Source organism: Panthera onca, chromosome C1 (assembly GCF_046562875.1).
Source record: "Panthera onca isolate mPanOnc1 chromosome C1, mPanOnc1 haplotype 2, whole genome shotgun sequence".
NCBI lineage: Eukaryota > Metazoa > Chordata > Mammalia > Carnivora > Felidae > Panthera > Panthera onca.
In genome coordinates this window covers 55,616,340-55,639,681 of record NC_138346.1, presented here as the reverse complement: position 1 = coordinate 55,639,681, position 23,342 = coordinate 55,616,340, and the positions used below count along the sequence as shown (strand labels likewise).

General features: G+C 36.1%; 1 non-coding gene across 1 annotated transcript; it reads left to right on the top strand.

Moving 5' to 3' along the window:
- Positions 1-4,153: 4,153 nt before the first annotated feature.
- On the top strand, positions 4,154-4,256 carry LOC132674061 (U6 spliceosomal RNA). The gene has a single exon (XR_009608374.1). It is a non-coding gene; the product is annotated as a U6 spliceosomal RNA (small nuclear RNA).
- The last annotated feature ends 19,086 nt before the right edge of the window (positions 4,257-23,342 follow it).

Genomic DNA, 23,342 nt, shown 5'->3' with positions numbered 1-23,342 from the left:
GAGTGTGGGGTGAAGAGAAAAATATAACTGAGATGAGAGGAAGTGCAGAAAGCAAGAGAGAAAGGAATAAGATGGCAAAATAAAGAAATGATGACTCAGTGGCTTTGTGGTCAAAGCATTGGTTCCTTTTTTTTACCTTGGTTGTACAAGTTTAACTAACAGCTCTATTAAGCACCTGTGTACTGAGTGCCAAGAGACATGATGGTGAGAAGAAAAAAAGATAGCTTCCTTGCCTTTATGTAAATTAGTCTAATTCAGATTTAGTTGAAAACTATGAGGTCAGGGGCGCCTGGGTGGCTCAGTCGGTTAAGCGTCCGACTTCGGCTCAGGTCATGATCTCGCGGTCCGTGGGTTCCAGCCCCGCGTTGGGCTCTGTGCTGACAGCTCAGAGCCTGGAGCCTGCTTCGGATTCTGTGTCTCCCTCTCTCTCTGCCCCTCCCCCACTTGCATTCTGTCTCTCTCTGTCTCAAAAATAAATAAACATTAAAAAAAAGAAAAGAAAACTATGAGGTCAGCTATCACTTGGGTTAAAGCAGGCTGGCTCCTCCTATACCTAGCTCTTTCAAAGGATTCACCAAAACAAAAGAATTCCCCTTTTACTGTCCCTCCCCCAATTTGTCCACACCTAATTCTTTTTGTTTTACAGGGTCTTTTTGTTCTGTTATATTTTTGAGGCAAAAACTATAATGCGGTGTGCAAATAATAAGTATTAAGATTCAATAAATTTTGACAAATGCATATATACTCTGGCAACTCACTGTTTGAGACTGTTTCTGTGTCTCTTGAAAGGAGAGACTCTCTCTTTTCAGGAATGTTTTTATCGTGAACAGTCTTGGAAGATAGTGTCTCCCTCCAGAGCAAAAGGCAGGTTTGTTTACTGTCCAGTATAATAAAGGTAATGTCTTCTTCCAGAGCAAAGGGCAGGCACAATTACTGCCCTTTATAAAAGATTTAGGTTCCTGAAGCTTGAAGATCTTCAGTTCTGACACAAGTATACACTGTATACACAGCATCTTTCTGGACCCCTCTGTGTTACCTGTTTAAGGTTTAGGGAACAAGAGGAACCAATGCGAACACATCCAAACTGCTTATTGTGCTATGGATAATAAAGTTCTTTGTCTCTGACCCAGGAGTTTTGTGTCTTCTGCCAGCATCCACAAGACTGTTAGGCTAACTTGCTATCTTGCAAGTAGGGTGAAACGTCAGACCCTTCACGGTTCTTGACAGCCACCCTCCTTCAAGATACAGACTTTTCCATTGGAGCAACAAGTTCCCTCACGTCTCTCTCCCATCAGTCTCACAAGAGACAATCCTCTTTCTGATTTTCACAATAGATAGTTTTGCCTTTTCTAGAACTTCACATACGTGGAATCATACAACATATACTCCTGTTTCTCTGCTGCAATCAGTATGTCTGTGAGATATATCCATGCTGTTGTGTGTATCAGTGGTTCATTCCTTTTCATGTCTGAGTGGTATTCCATTGTTAGAATGGTCCTCAATTTATCCATTTCCCTGTTGATGGACATTGGGTTGTTTCCAGCTTGCAGACTAAAGCTTCTGTAAACATCCACATGTTTCTGTTTGGTAATGTTTTATTATATACAGGAAATCGGGAACAAATCACGTAGAGTTGCTTTTGAAGATTGTTCATTTTTGTTTTAGAAGACACTTATCTGATCTGGACCCAAATTTCCAGCTCCATCTCTTTTGCAGTGGGCAGCAGCTGAAATTTCTGTCACAGTTTTCAGCCTTCCATCTGTCGTGTTTCACCTGCCCCCTTGGAGTCTCTCCTGCACGAGCACAGCTAAAGGAGTCAGCTAAAAATTGGGGTGAGGTTTATTATAGATTTAAGACTCTGTAGGTTGTGACTCTTTCCCTTTTTGATTATCCTCCCTAACTTCAAAGTTGCTTGGGCATCTCTAAACCCAGCCAGCCCATTGACTCCTCAAGCCAGTATGACTGCATTTTTCTGCTTGAGTTCTAGCATTTTTTCACTCAAGAGGATGTGAGAGTGTCCTCCGGCAAAAAACTTTATAAACACAAATCTCACCTGGTGTGATTCCCAAAATGTTTATTCCCCTCAGTTTCTGCCTGCTTTTGGTCATTCTCCAGTGCCTTCAAATAGCTGTTTTTCAATATGTTGCCCAGAGTTTATAATTGGTATAGAAGATTTAGTCAATAAAAGCTTCTTTACCATTTCCAGAAGCAGAATTCTGCCTAGTATATCTTTATCCCTTATTTTAAATCTTCTGTGTCATCTTACTTTGGATATATCTCTTATAAGCAACATGGAACTGGTTTTATATTTTATGGAATCTGATTCTGTTTGCCATTCAATATGTTGGTTTAATTGTAATTTACGTTTATGTGATTGATGGCCTCTGGATTTAGTACCATTTTATGTGTTCTGTTTACCATTATTTACATTTGCTTCTTTGGTTCTGGTCTTTCACTAGATTGAACAGATTTTCCCCCCACCCTTTATGTTTTCCTCATTTGGAAGTCATAAATTGTATATCTCTTCCTTATGTATATATATAAAATATATATACATGCATATGTATATATAAAATATTTATGTCTATATTTCACATATATATCTAAATATACTTCTATAAAATTTTTGCCAAAGTCTTCAGTAGTTCTGTCTTCCTTACAAACTGGAAAAGAACATTAGTTCCTTTTATTTACCCTTTTATTATTGACTAAAAATTTAGCATCAACTTTTTTTTCTTTTTGGTGCAATTGTAAATGGGATTGTCTTCTTAATATCTTTAATTACTTCATTGTGTAGAAATGCAACAGATTTCTATGTTAATTTTGTATCTTGTGACTTTACTGAATTCATTTATCAGTTCTAGTTTTTTGGCAGAGTCTTTAGGGTTTTCTGTATATAGTATCAGATCATCTGCAAATAGTGGTAATTTTGCTTCTTCCTTACTACTTTGTATGTTTTTTTATTTTTTTCTTATCTGATTGCTGTGGCTAGAACTTCCAACACTTCTTATTCCAACAGAATAAGAGCGCAACCTTCAGTGGTTATTCCAGTGAGATGGGTTTAGGAGTTTTGTTTTGCTTTTTTCTGTAAATGCCTTTATTTTGCTTTTACTCTTTGGATGATAACTTTTGCTGAGTATAGAATTCTACATTCAGAGTTCTTTTCCCCTCAGCAATTTGAAGCTGTTATTCCATTGTGTCCTATCATTTACATTTCCCATTTAGAAATCTGATATTACTTTAATTCTTTATCATGCCTTTAAAGTTAATTATTTTTTTCCTCTTTGGTGAGTACCTTGTCTTTCCTGATATTAAAGGAAAAGCTCTAAGTTTTTCACCACTGAGTATGATGTTAGATGTGGATTTTTGCATATATGACCTTTATTATGTTGAGATATATTCCCTCTAAACTTACTTTGCTGAGACTTTTTATTGTGAATGGATTTTGTACTTTGTCAGATGATTTTTCTTCATTTATTGAGATAATCATATGGTTTTTATCTTTTCTCTTGTTAATGTAATGTATCACATTAATTGATTTGTAAGTATTGAACTACTCTTATATCCCTGGAATAAATCCTACTTAATCATGGTGAATGATTTTTTTTTTTTTTTTTTTTTTTTTGAGACAGAGAGAGAGACAGAGCACACACAAGTAGGAGAGGGGCAGAGGGGGAGAGAGTGAGAGAATCTTTTTTAAAAAAAGACTTATTTATTTATTTGCTTGTTTATTTACTTATTTAGAGAGTGGGGGGAGGGGCAGATAGAGGGAAAGACAGAGAATCCCAAGCAGGCTCTGCGCTGCCAGTGCAGAGCCCGACACAGAGCTAGAACTCACGAACCGTGAGATCATGACCTGAGCTGAAACCGAGAGTTGGACACTTAACCAACTGAGCCATTCAGGTGTGCCAGGTTTTTTTAACGTGTTGTTGGATTCAGTTTGCTAATGATTTGTTGAGGGTTTTTGCATCTATGTTCATAAGAGATAGTGGTCTATTGGTTTTTTTGTTTTGTTTTGTTTTGTAGTGTCTTTATCTGGTTTGCTACCAGGATAATGCTGGCCATAAAGTGAGTTTGGAAGCTTTCCTTCCTCTTCTATTTTTGTTGGAATAGTTTGAGAAGGATAGGTATTAACTCTTTAGGTGTTTGGTAAGTGATTGCTTCAGCAGCACATACACAAAATTGGAATGATAGAAAGATTAGCATGGCCCCTAGACAAGGATGACAGGTAAATGGTAGAATTCACCTGTGAAGCTATCTGGTCCTGAACTATTATTTGTTGGAAGTTTTTTGATTACTGATTGCCTTTCATTGCTAGTAATCAGTCTGTTCAAAATTTTTATTTTGTCTTGATTCAGTTTTGGAAGGTTATGTGTTTCTTGGAATTTATCCATTTCTTGTAGATTGTCCAATTTGTTGGCATATAATTTTTCATAATATTCTCTTACAATCCTTTGTATTTATTTAATGTCAGTTGTTATTTCTCCTCCTTCATTTCTGATTTCATTTACTTGAGTCCTCTCTTTTTTCCTTCAAGAGTCTACCTAAATGTTTATCTTTTCAAAGGACCAGCTCCTGGTTTCATTGATCTGTTCTATTATTTTTTTCATCTCTATTTCATTTATTTCTGCTCTAATCTTTATTATTTCCTTCCTTCTACTGGCTTTGGGCTTTGTTCTTCTTTTTCTAGCTCCTTTAGGTGTAACGTTAGATTAGCATTAACGTTTTATGGATTTTTTAAAAAAATAAATATTCAAATATACCAACATATTTATGCTCACTATTGTTTCTTTTTGTTAAAATAACAACTTAATGATATGTCATTTATATGCCATAAAGCCACCATTGTTTTTTGCATTTAACTTCTTTCTCTAGGGTTCACATTTTTTCTTGCAACCTTCAGTGGTTATTCCAGTGAGATGGGTTTAGGAGTTTTGTTTTGCTTTTTTCTATAAATGCCTTTATTTTGCTTTCACTCTTTGGATGATAACTTTTGCCTGAGTATAGAATTCTACATTCAGAGTTCTTTTCCCCTCAGCAATTTGAAGCTGTTATTCCATTGTGTCCTATCATTTACATTTCCCATTTAGAAATCTGATATTACTTTAATTCTTTATCATGCCTGTATAGTTAATTATTTTTTTCCTCTTTGGTAAGTACTTTTCAGATTTTTATCTATATTTTCTCTTAGTTTTGTTAAAAAATACTTGACATATATCAGTGTATTAGGTATGCAGCATGATGGTTTGATTTACTGTGTTTGATATCCTGCAGTTTACCATGATGTGTCTAGATATGAATTTATGTTTATCCTGCTCAATACAGAGTGCACTTCTAATTTTAGGGGTCATTATTCAACTTTGGGAAGTTACTTGGCACTATCTCTTCAAATATTTCTTCTTTGTAATTTCTCTATTTCCTTCTTTTGGAAGTTCCATTAGATAGAGTCTCTCAGTTTGCCCTCTGTATCACTTGTTTTCTCATTCTTATTTCTTAAAATCTCTTTCTGTTATGGGGGGTTTGGGAGGCTTGGTTGGTTAAGCATCAACTCTTGATTTCTGCTCAAGTCACGATCTCACAGTCGTGAGATCGAGCCCCACTTCAGACTCTGCACTGAGCATGGACACTACTTAAGATTCTCTCTCTCCCTCTCCCTCTTCCCCTACCCTGCTTGTGCTTTCTCTCTGTCTATAAATAAATAAATAAATAAATAAATAAATAAATAAATAATCTCTGTTTCATTCTGGATTAATTACTCAGTAATGGTTTCTAATTTGGATATCTCTCTTCGACTATGTGCAGACTAGAATGTCCATTGAGTTTTCTATTTCCATAGATATATTTTTCTAAAATATGTATGCATCACTTTATCTTTTTGAGTGTATGGAACAGTCTTTTTCTTTAGATTGTCCTTTTATTTTTATTTAATATGAAGCAAGTTATTGTTCTGATTATTGATTTTATGGCAGTGTTTTTTAGTGGTAGATGTCTTCATGTGCTTTGGAACTTTGATTTTCATTTTCATTTTGAATGGGAAAGGTTGCTTTGTCATCTACACCTTTCTAAGGATTTTGCACTTGGCCAACAAGTTCCCAGGGTCTCGAGTCTCAAACCAGGTCTTGCATTGACAGTTTGAGGTTTCTCCCCTGTGTTGATTAGTTATTGCCAATTCAGTCTCAAAATCTCAGTGGTACATAACAATAAGCATTTATTTTGCTCACAAGTCTATGGGACAACTCTTAATTCAGACTGTGGGTCTATAGTCACCTGGGACAGTTACATGTGTGCTCATTGTTGAGCCCAGGCTGAAGGAAAAGCAGCTATCCAGGGGACGTTCATTTCATGATAAAGGCAGGAGCACAATAGAGGAAAGAATTTTGCAAACCATTGTGCAAGCATTTCAAACCCTTGTTTATATAACTTCTACAAACATCAGTTGGCCAAAGCAAATCCGATAGGCAAGTCCCCAGTTAAGGAGCAATTTCTTCAAAGTTACAAGGCGAAGGGTTAACACAAAGAAGGGTGAAGGATCAAAGTCAGGAGTCATTTCAGTCAACCACAGTCCACTCTCTTGGCCACAATTATTTGTATGTGTCCCACAGAAAAACAGACTCACCCTTAGCCCAAGACCTCCAAGACCCTCATCCAATCATGGCATCATGATCAATATTCAGTAACTTATGACATACATCAAATTTGAATGTGGCTCCCATTGATCTGGAAGCCTATGAACTAAGATAGTGAGGGGGAGTGTAATCTTCCCCCACCATTATACAACATGGAATGATGGAACTGGGATAGGATAACTACAATTAATTCCTAGTCAAAGGGGGGAGATTAAAAGGCATTACCATTCACTTTTTCTGAAATACCATGGGAAAAATGTACTCCTATTCTGAGAAGAAGGAATTTTCCTTGATTAGACCCTAATTCTCCCTGGCAGTGTGTCTCCAGTCCATCGTTCTCTACTGCTCTTGGCTTCACCCTCCTAGAAGGTGAATTCTTTAGATTTCTGTCTTCCCCCTTTGGTCACTTCTGAAATGGGCATTGGGAAATACGCCCCTTGTGGTACTAAGAAGCTTTCTCAGCTACTTCCTGCCTATGAAAAGCCTTTGGCCAGACATCTTTTTTATATCTCAGTCTCATTCCCTTTTAGTCTTAGCTGGTGGTTTATCACTAACAACTCTCTCAAAAATGGATTTTCTATGCATTTGTTTTCAGTGAGTTCTGTTTATCAGAACCATCCTATGATTCTTTTTGGGACATGCCTCTCATTCTAGACTTCATTATGAGAAACTTCCACCCATTAGGCTTCTGAGGGACCCCTGCCCTTAAGTTTTCTAGAAACGTGTTGGTCCAACTGAGAGGTTCTACCAGGCATCTCCTTAATTCTTTCAGCTGTCTTAACAAAGGAAGTTGCAGCAATGCTCTTGGTTTAATACCCCACCCCCACCCCCCACCCAGGCTGAATCTGAGACTCTCTTGCTGGCTTGAGATGAAGAGTTTTATTTGCCAAATAAGCAAGTTCTGGGGGCTAAAGTCTTCTTGCAAGTTGGAAGGTTTTTTTTTTCCCCCTGAACTTATCTCTTTCTTATAGTACCTTATAAAATAGAACTAAAAGTAACTGGCTCATACTTTGATCACATGCCTAGAAATCATCCTGCTATCTTTTGTGTTACCACTGGCAACACTTTTATGAAATACAGGTTGCCATTTTTCAGCTTCTGAAATAGTTTCCTTACCATCCATCACCTGCCCTCTAAACTAATACCACATATTTTTAGGCTTTTATTACTTAGCATCTCAGTATTAGGCTTTCTGCACCAGCTAGCTATTGCTGTGTAATGAACAACCACAAAATGTCAGTGACACATGACATTAATCTTTTAATTCTCTAGTGGGTCTGCAGGTCAGTTACAGCAGCTTTAGGTATCAATGGCTGAAGCAGCTCTGCTTTATATCACAGGTCTGTGGGCAGGTGGGGCAGCTCTGGTCTGCAAATACTCGTGCTTAGGCCCAGGTTGAACAGTGGCAGTTACCCCAGGGAAAGCCCTTTTCACTGAGGTGACAGAAGTACAAGAAGGTAAGCCCCGTGAGACAAGCACATTCCATCACATCTACTAATATCCCACTGGCCGAAACAAGTTCCATGGCTGAGCCCTAAGTCAAAGGGTGGAAAAGTATACTGCCTTCTGTGGAAAGACCTTCAAACTTAGCATAGTAGAGGATATGGGTACAGAGAGGGGAGAAGCATTTGGGCCAGTAATTTATGTCACCCTCCATGGTCATATGTGGGACTGCACTTCTGCTTCCGGAAGCATGCAGCTTCCCATGAAGTAGCCAGCAGCAGTGTTTTAAAGTTCCCCTGTGGGAGAGTGGAGGTGAGTGAGGATCACCCAGCCCAGCACCTAGTTTTAGGCAGGGAACCTGTCCTTGATCTCCATCTCATCTAGGGCACTTTTATTCTCTACTCCCCAAAAACGTGTCGACTCTCAGTTGCTTCTGCCTACTTCACAATCCAGTCCAGCAGGCCCATGGATGGCTCCAGGCCCCATTTCTTTATTGTATTTCTTTTCTGTTCCCACCTCACAGAAATGTTTATCCTATTGAACAAACTCGTGTCTCTTTTTTTTAAGCTGTATATTTTTTCTTACGTATCACAGTCATGGATTTGGAGCAGGGGAAACCTTGAACCTTGAACTTTAACAGCATTGCCACCCAAAGTTGTAGAATACCATGTGAAGTTTCTCTTTTTTTTCTGTGATGCTTTTTAAAAATAAAATCTGTTTTGACATCTCTTGGCACTTAAATATGCCTAAATTTAATACATTACAAAATATAACCACTTTCTCAAAGGATAGACATCAATATTGGAATTCAGTACATTTGGAAAAATTATCAGGCTAATTGTATAAAAGGAAAATAGGAAATAGTCCTCTATTCTTAACAATAAATCTGATCATTAAGATAAACTACTTTTAAATGTGTATATTAAATATTAGTATATTTTATCACAACCCGGTTATCGCATTCTCTGTTCTAAGCCTTTCCAAATTTTTATCTCTTCTTTGTTTTTTGACTTTTTACTATATACAATGTATTACAGAAAATTTCAAATATATAATAAACACAACATAGTTTAATGACCTCTATGTACCCATTACTGAGCTTCGTAATTATTAATCATGGCAAACCTTGTTTCATTTATACCAGGGTTGGAGAAACTATGACCCACAGGTCAAATCCAGCCTACCACCTGTTACTGTAAATAAAGTTTATTGGAACACAGCCATGCAGTTTGTTTAAATGTTGTCTCTGCCTGCTTTCATGCTACAATAGCAGAGTTTTGTAGTTGCAACAGATTGTATGGCCTGCAAAGCCTAAAACATTTATTATTTAGGATTTACAAAAAAAAAAAAAAGTTTGCTGACCATTATAATGTCCTCTGACCCACCCTCCTTAGCAAAAGTATCTCTTTCATATTTCATTTTAAAATATTCCAATATGTATTCTAAAAGATGAGGACTCTAAAAAACAATACCATTCTTATCCTAAATAAATAGCAGTAGTTTATAGTTTTGTTTCTTCTACGAGTGTCTCACTGAAGAACAAGTGAGAATTCTATAATATTTCTTTTTCTTCATAATGTGTTATCCAGATCCACCGTAGTCCACCCATAGTCTAACAAACCATTTTGTTACCTTTGAAAAAAACTGCAGACTTTTTATTGTCATTAGTAGTTCATTCTCAGTAATTTTAACAGTTTCACACCTTACCTGTAAATGACCTCAAAGAACAAAATATTCTGAATTTAGCAGAGCATGTGAGAAAGTTAATAAGCAATAATAGCACAGTCACCAGAGAGATTTCAGCAAAACTGCAATTTGAGATATACTAAAGGTCCTATGAAAAAATACAACATATAGGGGCACCTGGGTGGCTCAGTTGGTTGAGCATCCGACCTCGGCTCAGGTCATGATCTCACAGTTTGTGAGTTTGAGCCCTGCATCGGGCTCTGTGCTGACAGCTCAGAGCCTGGAGCCGGCTTCGGATTCTGTGTGTGTGTGTGTGTGTGTGTTTGTGTGTGTGTGTGTGTGTGTGTGTCTGCCCCTCCCCCACTCACACTCTATCTCTCCTTCAAAAATAAATAAACATTAAAAAAAAATTTTAATACAGCATATAAAGGCAATCTCACATTTTTAAAAGCCTAATGTTAGTAGAGTTTTTTGGCACACTGGTTTTTCTTTTCTTGAGAAAACCAAGGAATTCCTTTCAGAACCTTACAGCAACCTAGTGAGGCAGAGCTTCTTTTCACATAAAATGATTCCACTGAGACACAAACCCATGTCCTCTGCTTAAAGTCCACCATGGGTGCTGCTGAACTGGCTGTCACAAATCTTACCACAGAGCAGTTTTAAACAGGTTTTATCACCCTTTACAGGCCTTCGTTCTAGAAATGTCCTATGTTATGCAAAGTATTACTAACTACATTACCTCCTAGCTATGCTAAAGATATATTTATACACGGAAGATATTGCAGTAAACTCTTAGGGAATCTGTACCTTTGGAGCTAGGATTTCAAGCACAGAGTGTTGTATCTTTCAAATTCAAAGAGCAAGAAACAATCTATTATATAGCTTTTATAAACTCCTCTTTAGCATTTGTTTTACATCCTTGTGATGAGTCCACACATTTCTATTGGAGAGCTGGTCTTAGAGGCTTGGAGAAATGGCTCATTCTGGGGTTTGGGCAGAGGAAGTACAAATTGAACCTGGAACATCTTCTTGTGTTAGAAATTAAGGAAATGCCTCCCAAAATGATGGAGGGGGGTCATGTCAAAAGGACACAGCCATCAGCTTGAAGTGAATACCACTAGAAAAATCTGGGATGATTTGGGCATTAAAATAAATAATAATAGTAATAAATTCTAACCATTGAATAAAATATGAATCCACAAGTCAGTAATGATATAAATAAATTATATGTTTAATGAGAATGAGATAGTTACAATATCTCAAAGTATCTCCCTACAAAATACTTATGGATTAAAAAGGGATATGAGGTTAGTTTATAATAGTAGCGCCTAGAAGACATCATTTTATTTACTTATTTATTTAATGTTTATTCTTGAGAGAGAGACAGAAACAGAGTGTGAATGGGGGAGGGAAAGAGAGAGAGGGAGACACAGAATCCAAAGCAGGCTCAGGCTCCAAGCTGTCAGCACAGAGCCCAATGTGGGTCTCAAACTCACGAACCGTGAGATCATGACCTGAGCCGAAGTCAGATGTTTAACCGACTGAGCCACCCAGGTGCCTCTAGAAGACATCATTTTAATCGAATTATCCAAGTGAACAATACCCCAGTAGTGAGCCAAATTGAAAATGTGGAACCTGCACCCACCCAAAAGGATGTAATGAGAATACTTCATCACTTCTGTGAGATGTCTGCCAAAGGAGCATGACCTAATTGTTAGGTAACATTAGAGCTAAACTGGGGAACATTCTAAAAATTACTGATCTAGAGGCACCTGGGTGGCTCAGTCAGTTAAGCATCTGACTCTTGATTTCTGCTCAGGTCACAATCTCATGGTCATGGGATCAAGCCCCACGTTGGGCTCTGTTCTGACAGGGTGGAGCCTGCTTGAGATTCTCTCTCCCTCTCTTTCTACCCCTCTCCTGCTCCTGCTCTCTCTCTCAAAATAAATAAATAAACATTTAAAAAAAAATGACTGACCTATAATCTTCAAAAGTGATAAGGTCCTAAAAGTCAACAGAAGATTGAGGGACTATTTGAGACTGAATGAAGACTTCTAAGGAGACATGAAACTAAATGCAGCACTTAATTCTGGACTAGATCCTTTTGCTATAAATGGCAATGGAACATTTGGCAAAACTTGAACAGGGTATAAGGATTCAATGGTAGTAATGTGTCAATGTTAGTTTCCTGATCTTGGTTGGTTGTATCATGGATAGGAGAATGTCCTTGTATATAGGAAATACACACTAAAGTATTAAGGGGTAATGGAGCATCTGGTCAGAAACTTATTCTCAAATTGTTCAAATAACAAAAGTTCCTTATACTATTTTTGTAAGTTTTCTGTATGTTTGACATTGTTTCAAAATGGAAATGTTTTACAAAAATGCAAAACTAAATGCACATAAAGTTAGGGCAGATTCTCACAGATGTCTGTTACATAATGCCATTTTCCTTGGCCACAGGTACAGTTCCGTTACAGTTTTTGCCAGTCTTTCTACTTGACAAAAACTTACATCAAAGGCAGTTGTTTGTCTGTGAAAGCTTTAATAATATCACATTTGTTTTTCTTTGGGAAGGGTGAGCAATTTGAAAGGCAGAACAAGAAAATTCATCATTTCAACAAATGTTTCTTGAATAACATATCAAGCTCTGTGGTAGGTACTAATTTTCTCTCTGTGGTGGACACTGGGATACACTACCCAAATTCCCTTTCACAACTGAATGTCTTATTCCCCTACCTTTTAGGAATGTTGCAGACAACTCAGCTCTCACCTGTCAGCCCCCTTCAGGGATTGCTTCAAGTGAGAGATTGTCCTTACCTTCACAAGGTGTTCTACATCTGATCACTGGTCAATGTGAAGGCATAATGCCTGGCCCTCTTGCCCCACTCAACTCAACTTTTCTTAAAAGGGTCAAACTGTCTAAAGAACATTCCAGAGAGTAAAGGCTTTCATTGAGGATCTATCACGGCTCAATTTCTCCCTCTGTCAGTTCTTTTCCCCTCTCTTTGCCTTCCCTTACCCTCATGTAGGCGATGGTCCCTAGAACGCTCTTCATGAATCTCCTGGCTGCTAATCTCTGACTCAGAGTCTACTTAGGGAATCCAAACTCTGCCAGCTTCTCTCAATGATTTCTCTATACAGCCAAAAAGGATCGTTACTTTTCAATTTTTTACTATTAAACACAGCTATAATTTCTAAGATTAAAATTTTATGACTTTCCATCTTTTTCCCCATATTGAAAAGATTCATGTGTGACCTTCTCTCTTGTCCCCTTCGCTTTCTGTTTCTTGATCAGCAAGCACAAAATGGGGAGATACAGAGACTAAGCAAATGGAAATAGAAAGACCACAGGTGGAAGCCAGAGTCTGTTTTGGGAAGGCAAGATTCAGATACAGGACAAGTTTGTCTTAGCCTTCACCTCTCGTTTCTTTGCTATTTATTCCCTCTTTCAACCCCTGCCTCCCAGGGATCCCTTGTCCAAGGTATTCAGATGACACGGCTCCTCCTTTCTCAGGAGATACCATTATCAACAATAGCCAAACTATGGAGAGAACACAAATGTCCATTGACTGATGAATAGATAAGGAAGATGTGGTTTATATACACAATGGGATATTACTCAGCCACCAAAAAAGAATGAAATCTAGCCATTTGCAACAACGTTGATGGAGCTGGAATGTATTATGCTAAATAAAATAAGTCAATCAGAGAAAGACAAATACCATATGATTTCATTCATATGTGGAATTTAAGAAACAAAACAGATGAACATATGGGAAGTGGGGGGAGCGGGGGAAGAGGAGAGAGGTAAACAAACCACAAGAGACTCTTAATGATAGAGAACAAACTGAAGGTTGATGGAGGGAGGTGGGTGGGAGATGAGCTATATGGTTGGTGGGTATTAAGGAGGGCACTTGTGATGAGCCCTGGGTGTTGTATATAAGTGATGAATCACTGAATTCTATTCCTGAAACCATATTGTACTGTATGTTAACTAATTAGAATTTAAATTAAAAAAAAAAAAAGTAATTCATTCTCACTGAGGTGTTAGGATGAAATGTGTCATTCTCCTTAAAGAGTTTACAGTAGAAAGAGTCTTGTTTTTTGAGGCTTACTAAAACTGAGAGTACTTCCACTGAATGGTGAAAGGAAAGCATCAAATCTATTGACATTAGTAAGATGGATGGTTTTGGCACTCTACTGAATCATCCATATAGACAATCCCCTTCTCCATTTACACATCAATTGAAGTTCTCTTATACTAAGTCCTTGGGGAATTATTTTGGGAAAAGCTAGTATTTGGAACCACTCCTATTTGAAAAACTGCTATAAATCCTTTACCCTAAGCATTCATAGATTCAGTCATTTTTTGAAGAAAGGGTGAGGTTTATAAATTCTTAGTAACATAAATTAGCTCTATTTTGTTTGTTAATGTCTATTTTTAGCAGACCATGGGCCATACAAATAAATGTTTAGGTTAAGAAAATGATAATCTATTTTTAGGGCTGATGAGTTTTAAAATTCTTCCAAAGTAGGTAGTTTTAGCTATCACTATTTTTTTAAGTGTTCAAGTTATATAAATGCGATATGCAATCTGTTTTATTATAAAGCACATATCCTTATTTCTTTTTCTTTTTTTTCTTTTTTTTTTTAAATTTTTTTTTAGTGTTTATTTATTTTTGAGACAGAGAGAGACAGAGCATGAGCAGGGGAGGGGCAGAGAGAGAGGGAGACACAGAATCTGAAACAGGCTCCAGGCTCTGAGCTGTCAGCACAGAGCCCGATGCGGGGCTTGAACTCATGAACTGTGAGATCATGACCTGAGCCAAAGTCGGACGCTTCACGGACTGAGCCACCCAGGCGCCCCTTTCTTTTTTTTGTTTACTGATATAAAATATCATTTGAATGCTATAACCTAATGCTTCAAGGGTCTTGTTTAAACAAAGAAATTAAGTCTTTGTTGGTGTTTGCCTAATCTCTTTTCTGTTTTCAAAATTGATCCTTTATTGGTCATTTTTCAATCTTTACATATGTGCCTTTTTTTTTTTTAAAGTAATCTCTGTACCCACTGTGGGGCTTGAATTTAACAAACCCAAGACTGAGAGTCACATGCTCTACTGACTAAGCCAGTCAGGTGCCCCAGTGCCCTTATTTTTTGACAAGACATAAAAGTGGTATTAATGCTTCCACTATGATAACTAGGTCCTGTGTGTTTTTGATAATCAGGACATGAGTTTCATCAAATCATAGACCTCAGAAATCAGTGATCTAAACCTTTGTTGTAGTTTGAAATATAAATTAGCTTCAGCTCTTTCATTTTGAAGGTTATACCCCTAGGTCTATTTAAGAATTGGGCTTATTTGAATCTTCTTCTTTCCGTGAGATTTAAGATCTATTCGTGTAATCTCTGGTATCACATTGATTTTTATATTCTAGGACAGTTCCAAAGGAGCCAACTAAAGATGGACATATTTTTTTCTCCTCTGTTAAAGAGTTATTCATAGTATGTTACCATTAGTTTAAAGAGAAGTGTCAAAGACCTTTCCCCAAAGAGTTTCCATCTATGTGGGTAGGTAGAATCATATGTACAGTGCAGAATTAATTTGTAGTACTAATTTTCAGAGTCCAAATGAGTCACTTTTAAAAAGTGGATTTTCAGAGGGTTATAGGATAGAAAAACGTGTGTCACTGGGCATATAATATATACACTAAAAGCATTCATAGAGAAAGGATTGGAATTAAAATGAGGATTAAGAATGGGGTTAGAACAGAAAGTGGTGATTATGGAAATAAGGTGGAAATTATGGAAACGGCAATTATTGAAATGGAATGGAAAACAAAATAATTTACCTTCAGATAACTTTATAATCTTTTCATGTTTCTACTCACTAGTAGTACGAAAGTCACATTTAAATCTTAACTTCCATTAGCAGAAATGTTGGTAAAGTCACTTTGTTTTACCAGGTAATAAGATGACTTCATTTTCTTTTATTTCTTTCATATGTGTTATGTCTCTTAGAATGCCAGAGAAAAAGAATTTTAGGGTGTTTTAATTTTTGAACATATTGTAAAAATTAGCAAATTAAATTTTATAATTTTAGATCTTTTTTTTCTTTAATCCTACATCATTCTTCTGGGCTTGGCTGATTTGGAAGATCCATAAGCATTTCACTTACTACTCTATGCCAGAAAGCATCTATAATCCATTAGAAAAAAAACACAGTCAACATTTTAATGCATGCCTTTTTAGTCTTATTTTTCTAGTTTTATATATTATTTTTAATATATAATATATAGATAGATACTATTTTTTATACAAGTGATATACTGCTCATACAATTTTTTAAAACCTTTTATTTTTAAAATTTTTATTTAAATTCTAGTTAGTTAACATACAGTGCAATATTGGTTTCAGGACTAGAATTCAGTGATTTGTCACTTATATACAACACCCAGTGCTCATCATAACAAGTGCCCTCCTTAATACCCATCCCCCACTAGCCCATCCCCCACCCACCTCCCTCCATCAACCCTCAGTCTGTTCCCTATCGAGTCTCTTATGGTTTTTTTTTTCCTTCTCTTCTCTTTTTTTCCCCCTTCCCATATGTTCATCTGTTTTGTTTCTTAAATTCCACTTATGAGTGAAATCAGATGATATTTGTCTTTCTCTAACTGATTTATGTTGTCCTATTGTTGGATCCTTAGCTTGTTTTCAATTCCTGACTATTATGAACCACACTGAGATCAACAATGAAAAAGCTTATGGCTAAACATTCAGGCTACAGGTCTATTTCTTTAAGATAAATTCTCACATGCAGAATTGATGGATCAAAGAATGCACAAATTTTTCAAGCTTTTGATATATGTGACCAAATTACCTTTCAGAAAGGTTGTGCCAAATGATACTCCCATGAACAATGTACAAGAGTACCTGTTTTCATACCTTCACCAACATTGAATTTCATAATTTTTCACAATCTTTGGTGAATGGCAGAATGAAGGGGGAAAAAAAACAGTGTCTCATTTTACCTAATTAAAAATTACTCATCAGATTTCCTAATTACAGAAAAATAGTTTGTTAAAGACAAAAAAAAAGTAGTCCTAATGCCAAGATCAACAGATAAGCAGCACTAAGACATTCCTTGTATATATGGACATTTTCTGTTATGGTTTTTACTTTTGACATCATACTAACATTAGACAGATTTTTACCTATGTTTTCATCTAATGCTTTTAAGAAGTTACTTAAGTAACTTCTAATTGTAGTAAAATACACTAACATAAAATTCATACCTTAATCATTTTGTAAGTGTACATTTTAGTATTGTACAGTTTAGTATTGTTAGGTGCATTCACATCATGGTGTGATGTATCTCCAGAATTTTTTCATCTTGAAACATTGTAACTATTGCCATTAAATAATTCCTCATTTTCTTCTTCTCCCAGCCATTTGCAACCACCATTGTACTTTGTGTTTCTATGAATCTGACTACTCTAAGAACCTTATATAGGTGGCATCATATCTTATCTGTCCTTTTGAGACTGGCTTATTTCACTTCACATAGTATCTTCAAATTCATCCATGTTGTACTACCTGTCAGAATTTCCATCCATTTTAAGGCTGAATAATACTCCATTGTATGTATATACTACATTTTGTTTATCCATTCATCGTCAGTGGACACTAGGGTTGCTTCCACCTTTTAGCTATTTTGAATAATGCTGCTATGAACATGGGTATACAAAATTTGTACACGGCCCTACTCTCACTTCCTTTGGGTATATACTCACGAGTGGCATTGCTGAATCATATGGTATTTCTATGTTTAAATTTTTGTGAGGAACTGCCGTATTGTTTTCCATACTGGCTGCACCATTTTATGTTCCCACCAGCAGTGCACAAGAGTTCCAGTTTCTCAGGGTATCTGGGTGGCCCAGTCGGCTGAGGGTCTCCTTTGGCTCAGGCATGATCTCATGCTTCGTGCGTTCAAGCCCCACATTGGGCTCACTGCTCTCAGCACAGAGCCTGCTTCAGATCCTCTGTCCACCTCTCTCTCTGCCCCTCCCAAATAAATAAACATTTAAAAAATAAAAGGAGTTCTAATTTCTCCACGTTCTCACCAACACTTTTTGTTTTAAAGCGGCCATCCTGATGGATGTGAGGTGATGATTTAAATTTTTTTTGCCTCTCTTTCTCTCTCTTCCACTCCAAATCTTGGATCTGCTTCTCTCTGTTAGCTTTATAATACGGGGCCTGATATCCATATAAAATTAGAAACATAGCCTCCGGTGAATCCACATTCATCATGCTCATAGCTTAGCAACAAACAGAAATAGAAGTGCTTCCTCTTAGCCTCAACTTGGAAAATATCAGGGAAGGACACTTATTGGCATAAACTAAATCACACACTCATGTGTTGGACCAATCACAATGGCCAAAGGGATGTACTCTTTTTTATTTATATGTATATATTTTTGAGAAATGGAGGTTACTCTGTGATGGGATAAAGCCTGCCTTCAGAGCATAGAAAGGATGAACAATTCCCTCAAGTGAAGACGAGATGAGTAGGACAAACGTGGCCATTTGGAGAGTCATTCTGAGCTGGGTAGTCAACCCAATGTGTGTCTGCTGCACAAAGAAGCCTTGATAAGCATGTCTACTACATGTTTGAAACCTTGATAGCTAGAGTTTGAGTTCTTTAGTCCCTGCTGTCTTATTTTTCTCCTCTTTTCCACAAGAGAAATGAGGTTGGGGGTGGGGGGAGCAGAATACTTTTATAAATGATTTCTTTCATTTCAAGCTGTCTATCTTCTTTCAGACCCATTGTCTAAAGACAAGCCCTACATTTGATGAGAGACATACTCTACTTTAAGAAAGTTTGTAACTAGAAATTGTGTATTCACCTGCAGCATTTCGAAATTTATGGTGTTTATACTCTTGTTCATGTACTTTTCAGTTCTATCTTCTCTGAGAAGGTCAAATATTACATACCATCTGTTTCTGTGAACAGAAAGCGCATTTTCTGATGAACAGAGATTTTTGTAACTAAGAAAATATAAGACTATGATTTTTAAGTATCATGACTTAAAACCCCCATAGTAGGAGACTAACTCATATGATTTATTGCTAAATGAACTGGAGAATATATTTTCAACAAAAACAAATGCTCAAAGATGGCCCTATCATTAATTACATCTTCTTTTAGACATTTCAATTCAGTGTAACCAGAGTTCTGATCTATGATTAACCTCGTATCTTAGCATATGACAATTATGAAATTTATGATTACAATTACCATTTATAATTAAATAAATAATATTGATTCCTATACCGATTGTTTCTTATCCTATATTAGTTATGCTAATTCTAAAATAAATTGCATTCTACATTTCATTCCATCATTATTGTGATAACACTGCCACGCACATTCCGAATCTGTATATGTGATGGGGAACACCATCCCAGCTGAGATGTATACAATGCCTTCTCATTAGTTACCTAACTCCTACACATCTACTCAAATAGCCAAGATCAAATAGTTTCCTAACACACTATGTTGGAAAGGGTTGGGAAAACACACTCTCATCCTTAATAAGTATACGTTGATGCAAACACTTGGAAGACAATTTGGCAATATTTATCAGAATTTTAAAAGTGCACACCAATAGACTAGCAATTCCACTATGGAAATTTATTTTATAGATATGCATTCATGTCTGTGAATTAATTTATATATTATGATACCCGTTATATTAGCTAAAAATTGTAAACAAATGGAATAAGCACAAGTGATAGTTAATTTTATATATCAACTTGGCTGGGCCAATGTGTCCAGATATTTAGTCAAATATTATTCTGGATGTTGTATGAGGGTTGTATGTTTTGGATGAAATTTTCATTAAATCACTGGACTTTAAGTAAAGCATATTGCCCTCTATAAAGTTGGCGGGCCTCATCCAATCACTGAAGACCTGAATAGACCAAAAGACTGACCTCCGTCAAACAAGAAGGAATTCTGTCAGCAGATGGCTTTTTGACTTGAACTGCAACATCACCTCTTCCCAGTTCTCCGCCCTTGCAACCCATCATTCAGATTTTGGACTTCCTAGCCTCCATAATTGCATGAGCCAATTCCTTAAAATAAATTTCTCTCTGTTTACATATCCACACTATTGGTTTTGTTTCTCTGGAGAATGCTGACTCATACAAGAATTGATTAAATAAATTATGATGTGGAAAACAGTATTTCTATAGTCATTAAAATGGAATATCCTTCAGGAAGTATTCTTCAATTTAAGAACTTCAGTATCCAACATGTATATAATGATACTGTTACATAATTTCTACTATTACATTAGCTTCTTTGCATATTGAACAACTCTAGAAAGACACAAGAACCCGGACCGAATGGTACTGCCAGGGAGGGAAACTGGATGTTGGCAGCAGGAAGAGAAAGATTTATTTTTACTTGATCTTTTTTCAACTTTTGGATATTATAAAGTGTTTGCATCAAGTATTCAAGAAATAATTGATTGTTTTAAAATATTCTTATTTTAGTTTAAGCTGAGTGTATTCTTCATTACCTATTCTTTGTTATGTTGCTTTTGAAAGGGACAAGGCACAGAAACCAGTGTTCTAGATCATTTTAAAAATATTTTTTTAATTTAATGTGAATCTGAATCATATTAGCATGTGTTGTGACATGCAATAATTTATGTTTTGCATTTGAAACAACAGTATAGTCATTCTAATTTTTTAATTTGGCATATGCATTACCTGCATTCTTTATAATACAAATGCATGTTTTTCTGTGAAACTTTCATATTTGTAGTTTAAAGTTTGAGTCATTAAAATGCAAGCAACAATTAAATTATATGCTTTCACAAACTCAATGTATTTCATTTTCCTTAATTATCACTATAAATGCACAATTTCTTTTAACCCTTTTACCTTTGAAAATGCATCATAAAACTTTTAAATGGTAACTGTTGTTAACAATGTTGTAGCATATATTTGAAAGTTGCTGAGAGTATAGATATTGAAAGTTCTCACACACAGGCACAAATTGTAACCATGTGAGGTCATGGATGTGTTAACTAACCTTATTGTGGTTATCATTTCACAATATATACTGATATCAAATCCTCATGCTGTGCACCTTAAACTTACACGATGTTATATGTCAATTATATCTCAATAAAGCTGGAGTAAAAAGAACTTTTCAGATTCTCATCCCAACGCCAGTAATACTTGCTAGAGGTAAATACCACAATGAAATCCATCAAAACATGCTACCATGTTCTTCCTACATACAAATGATATCCGTCATCTCTCCACTGTTGTATTACTGTAATGCAGTCAAGTCAGTTGTGGATCGTAAAGGTTCTATTTTCAATCTATCTTAAAGAGTTATTGAATTTTAATCTAGCAAAGAATAAGCCATTCTGAAGAAGAAATTCTTAGTCATCTCTCAGATACCCAAAGTAACTTATTAAAAAAAAAAAATCTTAAAAAAAAAATCTTCTCCATAGTATACTTCTAAAGACAACTATGATAATTTGTGTATTTGAAACTCATGAATACATAATCAATACAATATAATTACTGCTGTTGTAAAAGCCATTTGGGATAAAATGTTAGGCTTTTGGGATAAAATGATAGCTGTTAGGCTTTAAAAAATATTATTTTAAACTTACATCCAAGGAGAATGAGAGTAGTTGAAATATAATAGCATCCTGTTAATGAGTAAGGCATTTGGGATCCAGTCATCTATAATAAACCAAACGATGTATATAAAAAAGTTATTGATCTCAATGATGTATATAAAAAAAGTTATTGACCTCATAGATTCCCGCATATTCAACATCCTTTATATAACCGTGTAGCAGAAGCCCTTGGTACACATACGCCCAGATACATCAATGTCCCTTTCTTAGAGAATTCATCTGGATAAATTCATGTGCCAAAAAAAAGGAAATTGGGGGAGAGGAGGCAGGAAGATGAAAGGAATAACAGCATTTTATGACTGTCAGGATTTGAGAATCAGTATTTCATTTTCAATCTTGCTAGAGGAAAAAACAAAACAACCCCAGCACTGTTACTTATCCTTGCTGGCTTCTTTCTAAATATGTTTGTTTAGTAACCACTAAACCATTGGTTACAGTCCATCTTATGAGAGGAGATTAGCAGCAGTTATTAATGTTAAGAACATAAATATCTAATTATTCTTTGGCTGAGTAGAAATTTGTTTATTGCCTACCCAGCATATATTCCTTCTTCTCCCTTCAAACAGCACTTGGACTTTCTTTGGGGGAGACTGCCCATGGTGTTTGAGTGGGATTTACCTCATTTGTGACTGCAAGTGTGTTTATAAGATTTGACTAGCAGTGTAAATCCCTCCCTTTGCACTCTGACTGGTTTAGGGACAGTGATTCGTTTATTGCTGTATACTAATTTTGTAGCTAATAACTTACTTTATTGTATTCTTTTACTGTTTAAAGATTTTTCTCAGGTTTTCCAAATATACAATCATATCATCTGCAGATCATGGTAACTGTACCACATTGTATCTCTTGTGTTTTTCTAATTGCATCAGCTAGTACCTCTAACAGAATGTTAAATAATGGTCAATATTAACCTCTAAGCCATCCTGAACTTGTTCCTGACTTTTTTAATGTTTTATTTATTTTTTGAGAGAGCGTGAGCTGGAGAAAGGCAGAGAGAAAGGGGGACAGAGGATTCAAAGCGGGTTTCACCCTGACAGCAGTGAGCCTGATGGGGAGCTCAAACTCTATGAACTCTGTGAAATCATGACCTGAGATGAGGCCAGATGCTCAACCGACTGAATCACCCAGGTGCCCGTGTTCTTGCCTTTAATGAGGATGTTTCTAGTATTTACTCATTTGGCAAGATGCTAGTTTTAGGAATTAGGTAACTACATCTTATCGTGTTCAGGAAGTTTGCTTCTATTCCTATTTTGTTAGGAGGTTTGTTTTCCTACACCAGTAATGGCATATACAAAAATTGTTTTATGATTTTTATCCTTACATTTACTAATGTAATAAATTGTTGTATCTTAGATTTCTTAATTTTAAATCATTGTTGCGTTTTTTGAATAAACCTTACTTGGTCTGGTATATATGGCACAACTGAATTCTACTTGCAATTTTTTTTAAAGAAATTTTGCACCCATAGTCATAAATGAGATTGGTTTGTGGGTCTTTTTTAATGCAATCATTGCATTTCATTAAATTTACTTAGGGGTTTCCTTGCTTTAATGCTCTGAAACATTTTAGGTAGCATTAGACTGTTTTCCTATGAATTTTCTGTGAAAACTGTGAACCTGATTTTTTTTTTTTTTTTTAATCAAGAGCAGGGAAAAGATGAGGTTTTTCATTGTGTTGTTTCTTCTGTGGGAATTGGTCTATTTGAATTTCCTGTCTCTTCTGCAGTTACTTTTAGTAAATTATATTTACCTGGCTATAGTACTACTAAATATCATGAATAAGATGGTCCTTATTATTACATCAAGGATTATAACTTCTTTGAAAATGTCCATTCATCTCTGCATCCCTGTTTTCAAC